At 49.1% G+C, this 10729-nt stretch overlaps 2 pseudogenes across 1 annotated transcript; both read right to left on the bottom strand.

Annotated features, from left to right (window-relative positions):
- Window positions 1-2196: 2196 nt before the first annotated feature.
- Window positions 2197-2315, bottom strand: LOC147903137 (5S ribosomal RNA; annotated as a pseudogene).
- A 2189-nt stretch (window positions 2316-4504) lies between these two features.
- Window positions 4505-7048, bottom strand: LOC147903136 (uncharacterized; annotated as a pseudogene). Its single transcript, XR_015540881.1, has 2 exons — window positions 6875-7048; window positions 4505-6685 (listed from the first exon to the last, which is right to left on the bottom strand). The product of XR_015540881.1 is annotated as an uncharacterized LOC147903136 (transcript).
- Between the last annotated feature and the right edge of the window lie 3681 nt (window positions 7049-10729).

Raw genomic sequence — 10729 nt, 5'->3', positions numbered from 1 at the left:
TTTCACCTTTAAGTCACTTCATGTACAAAAGATTCCCACATCAACTAAGTGGAATACAGCTGGCCGTTGGACTCTCCCTTATGACTCTCCCTTCTATATAAGAGCCCCCTTGACTCAATTGAAGGCAGAGCTTATATGAGTCTTCAGCGTTGAATATCAATCTACTTCCAGCTTCCTTGCAGCTTTGTTCTCTCCCGAATTCATGGTTTCAGCTCTCTTCACCCTTTCACCCTTCCCCCTCACTCTTCCTCCTCTTCATCTCAGGCTTCACCTTCATCTCGCCCCTCCTTCGCTTCGCTCCTCTGTCTCCTGTTCTTGTACATCTTCTCCCATGCCTGCTAGATATTACTTCTTTACCATCAAACCCTGAACCCTGAACCTTGGACCCTGCACCCTAAAACCCTACACCCTACATCCTAAACCCTAAACCCTAAACCCTAAGACCCTAAGATCCTAAACCCGAGATCCTAAACCCTAAACCCTAAAACCCTAAACCCTAAACTCCTAAAATCCTAAACCCTAAAACCCTAAACCCTAAACCGTTTTACTGCCGCAGCTGGCCGATCACTCGGACTTCACTGCTACACATGTTTTTATATTTTTCTAAACCCTAACCCTTAAACCCTAAACCCCAAGCCCTAAACCCTAAACTGGTTTGCAAACGGGAAGCACCGATGCAATCCTTGATCATGCAAGGCCCAAATGGTGGCACGCAAACGACGGCACACCCGTCCAAGACACTACTTGCAGTCCCTCATTGCCTACTAGATCACTAGCCACACCGACCATGCCCAATCTCGCAAGACAGGCACGCAAGAAAACGGTCAAAACTTTCGGTGGTGAGAAGGGTTTACCCACCCATGGAGCCTTCGATAGTCACAAGAGGGGTGGGGAACCAGATGCCTCACCACACCATGACCCTCGTTCAACGTTTGACTTTTGCCCACAACAGACGGGGGACGGGATGGTGCGGGTGCTCGGGGTGTCGAGGGCACGAGGGGGGACGGGATGCTTCGGGTGCTCCGGGCATTAGGGGGCGCGACGGGGATCAGGACCAATGCAAGACATCGAGGGCCGGTGCTGTCGGGGGCAAGGGCCACTACAGGTTCGGGTGCATAGGGCATCGGGATGACGGGGGTGCTTGGAGGCGCTACAAGGTCCCAGCCCAACCCGACCTGCTAGATATTACTTCTTTACCATCAAACCCTGAACCCTGAACCCTACACCCTAAAACCCTACACCCTACACCCTAAACCCTAAACCCGAAACCCTAAGACCCTAGGACCCTAAACCCTAAATCCTAAACCCTAAAACCCTAAATCCTAAACCCCTAAACCCTAAACCATTTTACTGCCGCAACTGGCCGATCACTCAGACTTCATTGCTACACATCTTTTTATATTTTTCTAAACCGTAACCCCTAAGCCCTAAACCCTAAACTGGTTTGCAGACGGGAAGCATCCTACAAGATCACCAACCGTGCCCAATCTTGCAAGACAGGCACGCAAGAAAACGGTCAAAACATTCGGTGGTGAGAAGGGTTCACCCACCCATGGAGCCTTCAATAGTCACAAGAGGGGTGGGGGACCAGATGCCTCACCACACCACGACCCTCATTCAACATTCGGCCTTTGCCCACAACGGACGGGGGACAGGATGGTGCGGATGCTCGGGGTGTCAGGGGCGCGAGGGGAGACAGGACGCTTCGGGTGCTCCGAGCGTCGAGGGGCGCGATGGGGGTTGAGACCGATGCGGGACATCGGGGACCGACATTGTCGGGGGCACTACGGGTTTGGGTGCGTAGGGCATCGGGATGACGGGGGTGCTTGGAGGCGCTACAAGGTCCCACCAGTCCCACCCAACCTAGGCATGCAGGCGTCGGTGTGGGCAGAGGCGCACCGGGGGTCGAGGTCGATGCAGGTGCGCAACGAGGTTGGGACCGATGCGCTAGCAAGGGGGGCCTTGGCGATGCGTATGCGCGGGTATCGGGGGCAATGCGAGGGTTAGCGCGATGGGGTCCCGGCCTAATGCAGGAGCTCGAGAGGCCACCATGGTGGTCCGGTAGCAATGCACACGATGGGGTTTGGGACTGACACAAGTGCTCGGGGCACGGGAGGGCATGGGCCAGGCACACTGGGTGAGGTCTACGGTCAGGGATACCTAGGCGTGGGATGACCGCTAACCTCAACGACAAAAAGGGTGCCGCACCAGGACTTCCCGGGAGGTCACCCATCTTAGTACTGTTCTGGCCCAAGCGAGCTTAACTACGAAGTTCTGATGGGATCTGGTGTATTAGCACTGGTGTGACCGCACCACGTAAAATAGACGTGAGAAATTAGTATTGTCTTATTTTGTGAAGGTGGAGGGAGGGGGGGCAGCTGAGGGGGCCGAGTTGCGCACAAGGGGGGATGGGGGAGCAATGGGGGATTGGGGGGGGGGGGCAATGGGGGGTGAAGGGGAGTTGGGGGGGAGCAAAGGGGGATTGGGGGGGGGGGGCGAGCAAAGGGGGATGAGTGGTGCACACGCACAAGGGGGGATGCTGGGGGGGGCATGCGAAGAAGGGGGGGTGTTGGGGGTGAAGGACAAATTGATGTAATGGGATCATACCTAGGGTCCTAAGGTCTATGGTTGTGAGTGTGTGAACACATGGTGTGCCTTAGGTGTGTGATGTGTGGTGGAGAGATTCATGGAGCTGGTAGCTTGATTATAGGATCTTGGTGGCTTTTGTTGTGACATCACATAAGATGTACACTGGATATAACATGGTGCCTATATAATGGCCCTCTATTCATGAATACAACGCTCTTGCCTTTGCTTCTATCTCTTGTACTCTCTGCCTCTACCATGATCTCCATTATGTTCCTACAAGTGGTATCAGAGCCATACTACCCTCCATAGCCTCCCTCATCCTCAGCCTGTGCACCTTGAGCTCTTCTCCTCTATACTTCCTTCTCCTTGGAAGGAAATCGTAGTTTGACATGCCTACGTACAGTAGCCCACCATTCACTTTCTTCAGCCTGCCATCCACGCTACCTCTACTCATCGTCGCCTTCAAGAGCTTGATTCAAGAGCTTCCTACGATCCAATGCTGAAGAACAACTCAGACGATACTTAACGTTGATGGCTAATCGTCCGTGGCGGGAGAAATCGTCATAGTTACTCCCGCCATTTACCCGCGCTTGGTTGAATTTCTTCACTTTGACATTCAGAGCACTGGGTAGAAATCACATTGCGTCAACATCCATAGGGACCATCGCAATGCTTTGTTTTAATTAAACAGTTGGATTCCCCTTATCTGTACCAGTTCTGAGACGGTTGTTCACCACTTAGGGAGGGACGCCCTGCAAGCGACGACGTTCTGTGCTCGATCGGCACGCGGAGGTCCGCCCTCGCCACCGCTGGTGCAACCTCAGGCAGACCCCCGACAGCCTCCAGGGTCAGTTCGCATACCCCTAGCCCCAGCCCTCAGAGCCAATCCTTTTCCCGAAGTTATGGATCCGTTTTGCCGACTTCCCTTACCTACATTGTTCTGTCGACCAGAGGTTGTTCACCTTGGAGACTTGATGCGGTTATGAGTATGACCGGGCATGATCGGCAATCGCTCCTCCAGATTTTCACAGGCCGTCGGGGGCGCACCGAACACCGCGGGACGTGCGATGCTTTACCAACCGTTGGACCCTATCTCCGGGCGATCTGATTTCAGGGTGGGCGGGCTGTTAAAAAGAAAAGAGAACTCTTCCCGAGGACCCTGCGGGCGTCTCCGGATTCGGTCACGTTATTGTCCACCGCCACGTCCCAATTCGGGAATATTGACCCGATTCCCTTTCGATGTGCGGTGCGCAGTGCGCCCTTCATCTCTTAGGATCGACTAACCCATGTCCAATTGCTGTTCACATGGAACCTCTCTCAAAGCTCTCATGTGTCTCAATATAAAAGATAACATCTCTACTAGTTTTAAGTCTTTGAGGATCCCCCTCAATCAGACCATAGAGTACCACGGCAGTTCCACACAACCATGTGCAATCTAACCTATGTACCCCTATCCCATAGACTTGACACAGCCATGCCTTGTTTTTATCCCTTTCTCCTATCGATTGATTGATTGAGAGAGAGAGAGAGAGAGATTGCTGCTTCTCCTTCAATTTGTAGGTTAGTTGTGATCTCTTTGCTACAACTATGTGATAATCCTATTCTTTCCCATAGTGAAAGTGAGATTGAGTGAAAGTTTATTTTTATTTTTTAAAACAATATGATAGATCATCCCATCCTTTCCCATAGTGACTTCCTCTTCAAGTCTCAATCATTTACTTCCTTACAAAGGTAGAAGGGATGCTCAAAGAAGAAAGGAGCGAGTCCAACCATTATCCACTACCCTCTGGTAGGATTGTAGATGCTGTGAAATTTAAAGGATTGAAGTAAGTTGTCCTTGGAGTAAAAGGCAATAACACATAATTTCATACCGCAATGGGCAGACTGCCGTTCTCCTTATCTTTGGGCCAGCAGATCAGCATTCAATAGCAGCAAATATTACCTCCAGTTCGTTTCAGATCTTCCACACTGAGCAAGAACAGATCTTACTTTTGCAGCAATAGAAGTGGAAAAAAGGGGGGCTCTTGCTAAAAGCCAAACTAACACAGTGGACCTTTTTTGCAAAGATCCTAACACTCAGATCCTACTAGAATGTGCGTGCACATGTAGAACAAAGAAGACTGCAATACTCAGGTAATGCACAGTCAAGAGATCACGTAATGAATCCCCCAAAATAGGCCAAACCTGTACAAAATGATGCCGATGCCTTTTACGAGTCTAAAATTGCAAGATCTTCCAAAGTTTTTTGAATTTCTCTGATGATTGAAATCCTGTTCTCTTCCATCACTGCTGAGCCCACGTCTGATGAAAGAAGACCCTGTAACTTCTCTTCCATCCTTCTTCCTTCATCCCACCTGCCCGCCCTGAAAAAAGCTTGGGATAAAACTCTGTAAGTGATTGGTGTGGGTTCTATTCCAGCTGCTTGCACCTCCTTAAATACTTCTACAACATTTGATAGCTTCCCCAACCTGTCATAGCCACCTATGAGGGCAGTGTATGTGATAACGTTGGGCTGATATCCATGTTTGCGCATAATGTGCAGAAGCTTATGACCAGCTTCAGCTTTACCAGCAATGCCGAGGCCATTTATCAGCACAGAGTAGGTGAAATTGTTTGGTTCATGGCCTGCCTGCAACATTTGACCATAAACTTCCATGGCCCGCTGATACATCCCATCTCTCATCAGAACATCTATAGCCCCAGTATACACTGATCCATCAGGCGTTGTACCCATTTCTCCCATTTTTTCAAATACTTTAAGAGCCCCAAGAGCATCATGACATGAGCTGTAACATTCAATTATCTGATTAGACAACCATGGTGGCACCTCCAGACCCTGTTCATGCATCTCATTTAGCAGACAATCATTGGAAACCTTCTGGCACGCAAAAGGATAACAACCATTTTTATGTATGTCGTGTCATCATGCTTGTACCCCTCTTGACTTCTCATCCACTCAAAGAAGCCAAATGCAACATCCACATCTTCGAGATCTTTCATGAGATATAGAGCTATCTGTGGACTCAATCGAAATTCCATCTTTTTCAAAGTTTGAGCAGTTGATGATCCCCAAGGTGCTAGAAGGCTAGCAAGAGTACCTTTTTCAATATCCAAATCCTCATCTGTATCCTCAAGCTCTGAGCCAGTGGTTGTTCCTTCATCAGATCTTGCAGAGCCAGAACTGTCCCCTCCGCTTGGATCATTGGCATAAGCAAAGTAAGATTCCCATGCTTTTGCCAAGATTTCTGTGCTTTTATTAGCTCTTCTACAGGCCCTACGCACTTTGAGCATCGTACTTCTGCTTGGTGCACGATCTGTATCCCTCATCTGTACAAGCAGACTCACAGCAGAATCAAGGGCATCGGGGTTCTTTGCAGGGTCCAGGGCATGAGCCTTGAGATGAGCTCTCACAAGTAGCTCATAAGTTGGCTGGAAAGGCCGTACTCCAAGCTTGGGCATCTTCTTGATAATCAAAAAGGCTGATTCCAACTTTTGCGAAGCTACAAGACCTTCAATCACATAATGATAAGTTTCAGCATTGGGAGAACAATGGGCTTGCAGCATTTCTTTGTAACATTGTAAGGCTTCCTGGTGTTTACTTGCCTTAAAAAGCGCACCAATAGCACAATTGTAAGCATCAATATTCAATCGTATATCAACCTGCTTTAACAAATTCCAAACTTCAAGGGCTTCTTCCAGTTTTTCAGCTCTTGCATGAGCACGTATCATACCCGTTTAAGTGGCCAGATTTATTTCACAGCCATCAACTTTCATGTCCTCGAATAACTGCTTTAAATGATCTGAAACCTTGGCTGATTTAAATCGTTGGATCATTGCAAGATAGGTCTGTTTATCATGCTTGAACCCATTATGTCTTCTCGACCAGCAAAAAAAGTCCCAAGCTGAGTCTACTGGTAATTCCTTTACTACATCAATCACAGCAGGAGCAGTAAGTCACGCATTCAAACCTTCCAACTTCTGCCTGAGATCATCCTCACCTTTAATGGCATCAAGTATCCTATTGACAACCTTTCTATGGGCAACTGCTTTTTCAACCTCAAAGGCCTGCGATGGCTTATAACGGCTCAATAATTTTCTGCACGAGTAAAGCTTACACATGAGATAGTAACTCAATCATCCACAAGAACAAGTGAGAATAAAAATAAAACACAGGGTAAGAGATAAAAAGTACACCATGCTCTATGGGCTGCAAAAAGACCTACAAATATATTGCTGTTATGCAAAACTAAATAAGTATCCTCTATAATTTTGTTTCAAAAGATACCTCACAAATACAGCACGATTGGGTCTCATCTGGATCTAGCACATCAATAAATGGCTTCCTGCATTTAATGTCTCCTCCCCTCTTCTTTTCAATCAGGTACAAGCCTCTTTAACTTGCTACTCCACTAGCTAATAAAACTTGGCTCTAATGTTCTGCAACTATGAGCAACCCTGATGTGTTCACTCCACCCACACCTCTAAGGCTCATAGCCATGGCTGTCTACATGGCAACCGCACAGCACACAATGGAGCAGCCAGAGCAGTCCACAGGCATATGCAGCAGCTACGGAGCCCCAGCACTCCACAAGAGAAGCAGTGCAAGCGGGGCAGAATACCAAGCAGGAGGCAGCTATTTAGGCCACCCCTGGTCGGCCATGTCTACAAACCCAGTCTGTAGGTCTACAAACCAAGATAGCAGATTTCGGACTGCCAATGAGTTGGCCAGCAGCAGGGTGTGACCAGACCTAAATAAAACTCCCACAACTCCCCTGCTCATTTGATCATTAGCTCCTGCAGCAGTTCCAGCCTCGGCAGCAGCCTACATGTAGCCTCCAGCAGATCCAGCAGCCCTTTGAGCAGCAATTAGGGAGAGGGAGAAGAGGAGCAGTCTGCCTCTCTCCATCTACACCACTATCATGAAGGGATATCCATTCACACAGTTGTAGCTGTATTCTGATCCTTTTGGCAAACAGTTAGTAAAAGTTCATGCTCCAAGAGTGGGGATGGGGGGGGTGGGGGGGGGGGATGTTCGGAGCGGCACTCAGTGGCAACCCAATCCTGCATTCCCTCACATGCACTCACAGAAACAAGCACATGAGTCTTTACGCCTTACAAACTCCAGCACTATCACTTAGATAACTGGAGAGAGAGAGAAAGAGAGAGAGAGAGAGAGAGTTTATTAAAGTCTTCGGAAGATCGATGGGTCTATGAGACAGTGAAAAACCTGGTACAAACGAGCTGTGGTGGTGGAGCTACTAAACGAGCATCCACACCAATGCAAATGCAAAATATGCAGAATGTCAGTACTAAATCCTAAGTACACTATACAACATAGTCATGTCATGTCGGTAGTCGACTATCTCATCATCATCACCATCAAGACATCAGGGTGGATGTGGCAATGGGGGCATGAAATCGGCGATAGAGTGCTGTCGAAGAGAGAGAGAGAGAGAGAGAGAGAGAGAGAGAGAGAGAGTAGTTCCTGCCATGTCCTAACATGTAACGTGAATCAAGTGCCATTCATGAGTAATAAAGCTCCATGTGGAGCGACTAGGGTTCAATCGAGACTCCTAGTGTCTCTAGAGCATGTCTGAGATCAACTGCTGCCGTCTTTGACTCCTCTCTGTAGGGCATACTCGGTTGTCTAGAGGTGCAATGACGTACCCCTCATGGGACAAGTGCTCACAGGGCTTGACCTACCGTATCTGAAAGGAAAGGTCTCGGTCTCAGTCTCGTAGTCTCCTCACCATCTCCTCGCCAGTGAACAACAAGTCTATGATCTCCTACTATCTATGGTCATGTCCCACGGTGGATCTCATGAGTCTAGAACTGAGTTGGATTATTTCATATACGAGGATGCAGCACATCTCTGATCAAGGCAGTCAATGATATTGCTCATATGTATGTCACTAAGTGTACAGAGCCTCCAGTCTCTACGGTGTCAATCTCATGCCCTGCCTAATCTAGCCCCCTATGGAATGAAGTCCTAAGCTGGCCCATGGTGATCCGTGCTGCACAAAGTATTGATATGGCAGTAAATGATTAATGTCCATGCCCCACGAACGAAACCAAATGGCAACTCGTGCATATAAGCACTGCTCATCTCCCTCAATTGCAAGATGCTGAGAGGGCAAGTATGATACCCAATAGTCCACTAGTTTGAATCTATGCCAAAAGCTTCAAACTTTTCTCAAGAAAGTGCCTTGGTGAAGTGCAAGCTGTCCCCCTCGGATAAAATAATCCAAGATTATGTGTGCTCTGTAGGTAATAGAAAGTACTCTTAGCTGCTTGCCAATGCTTAGTACAAGGACTACGCATGAACTTGTTGGCTTGGGGAACATCAAATTGAATATCTGGTCTAGTGTTGCACACATATATAAGACAGCCAACTGATTGGTTGTACATACCAAATCCGCTTTGAAAGTTGAGATGGCATCATTATTATTCCCTGTCAGCAGCATGTCATCCACATAAAGAATGAGCACAAGTATCCTCTTTTTTTTTCGTTTTTCCTTTTTTAGCAAAAGGAAGGAACCTTCTATTAATGCTTGAAAGACTTCATACAAAACAACAGCAGCCCCGAAGGTGCTAAGTATAGGAAAAACCCACGAAAATGCTGAAAGAAAAAACCGGCCTGTTCTAGAGAAACCCAGCTCACTGCCTAGGGGATCTCTAGTACTGGGGCTAACAACCAAGTGGGGGGACTATACAACCGGCGAATCCCTCGCAGAGTGAAGATGTAGAGACTCTTGCAGGCCAAGCCTTGTAGAATCGAGCACGCCTCTCAATAGTCGCCCTAGAGCATGGAGTCCCCCGCTCCCAGGTGGAGCGTAGAGTGTAGATGATATCCTGCCAGATGTTGACCATGGTAGCTGAGGGTGGAACCGGATGCTCACCCATCACGAGACTACAACGAGCCACCCATATGTTCCACACAGTGATGCTGGCTACCACCTCTCAAACGTTGTCCTCCAGAGGAGAAAGGGGAGCTACGCTATCAGGAGGGACTACCTCATGGAGCGCTATCCTCTAAATGCTATGACCATGTATCCGGTAGGCTGGGGAGATTTCATCAATCTGGAACCCTCCCTCCGTCAACCAGGCTAGCATCCCCCAGGTGTAGTCCCTTTGAAGACTCTGCATACGGGTCATGATCCTGAGGGCTCCCATCCAGATCCTGGCTGCTCTGCGACAGCTCCAAAGGCAGTGCAGAATCGTCTCCAGGAAACCACCAGAGCAACAATGGCACTGCCCCTCCACTCGCATCTGCTCCAACCACAGTCCGATGGGCAAGCCTCCGTGGGCGGCCAACCAGAAGTAGTAGGATATATTCCTCGGCCACAAACTGGACCATAACCGCGTCCAAAACTTGGAACGGACATCTCGGGGCGCTCTCTGGGTCACCCAATGCCGCTCCCTCGAGGGATCCCACCTTGAAGAGTCCGTCTGAAGCCTCTTGCCAATCTGTGTGGTGTAGGAAAAGAAGGGCATCTCATCCATCTACTCGACAAGGCTGCCCCTGGAGGGTCAGAATCACTCTCCCGGATCTCACTGGACCTCCCTCAAGGGTCTACCCTCCCACAGCTAGGGGCGCCATCTGAAGGCATCCTGCACTGAAATACTGTGAGGGTCAATGTGCCACTCCTTTCCCAAACGTCCCACCACTCTGATCATCTACCAGTCAATCCCATCAAGACTCCCATCCATCTCAGGGTCTCTCTCAGTGAGCGGATGAAGTAGGCCTCCAGGTCCAACACGGTAGAAGCCAAGGTGCGTGCTGCCTCGCTGCATCATCATCCTCAAAGGGACACCAGTCCGAGAAAATTGTCCCAACCAAATGCTGTCCCTCCAAACGCGAAGTCTCTCCCACCAGGACTCAAGGATGGCTAGGTCGATCTCTCTCATCCACTGCCCTGTCCCTCGCAGATGCATTACGGTACCAAGCCTCGCCTCTGCCTCCATAGGTAATATGCTCCATCTGCCAAAAGACCCGGCCAGACCACTGTCCCATCATGCCCAACCAATGTGTGTCCGTTGTCTAAGCATACGCCCCTCCTGATCTCGGATCTCTGCACATAAGGGGTTGACCGAGCTCCAGTAGAGAAGCTTGCGGCGGACACTCTCAACGACTGGAGCG

This window comes from Dipteris shenzhenensis, chromosome 4 (genome assembly GCF_047967505.1).
Source record: "Dipteris shenzhenensis isolate YYH24624 ecotype China chromosome 4, Dip_SZ_1.0, whole genome shotgun sequence".
Classification (NCBI taxonomy): domain Eukaryota; kingdom Viridiplantae; phylum Streptophyta; class Polypodiopsida; order Gleicheniales; family Dipteridaceae; genus Dipteris; species Dipteris shenzhenensis.
Note: the sequence above shows the minus strand (reverse complement) of the source record. Positions and strands in the feature narration are given on the sequence as shown.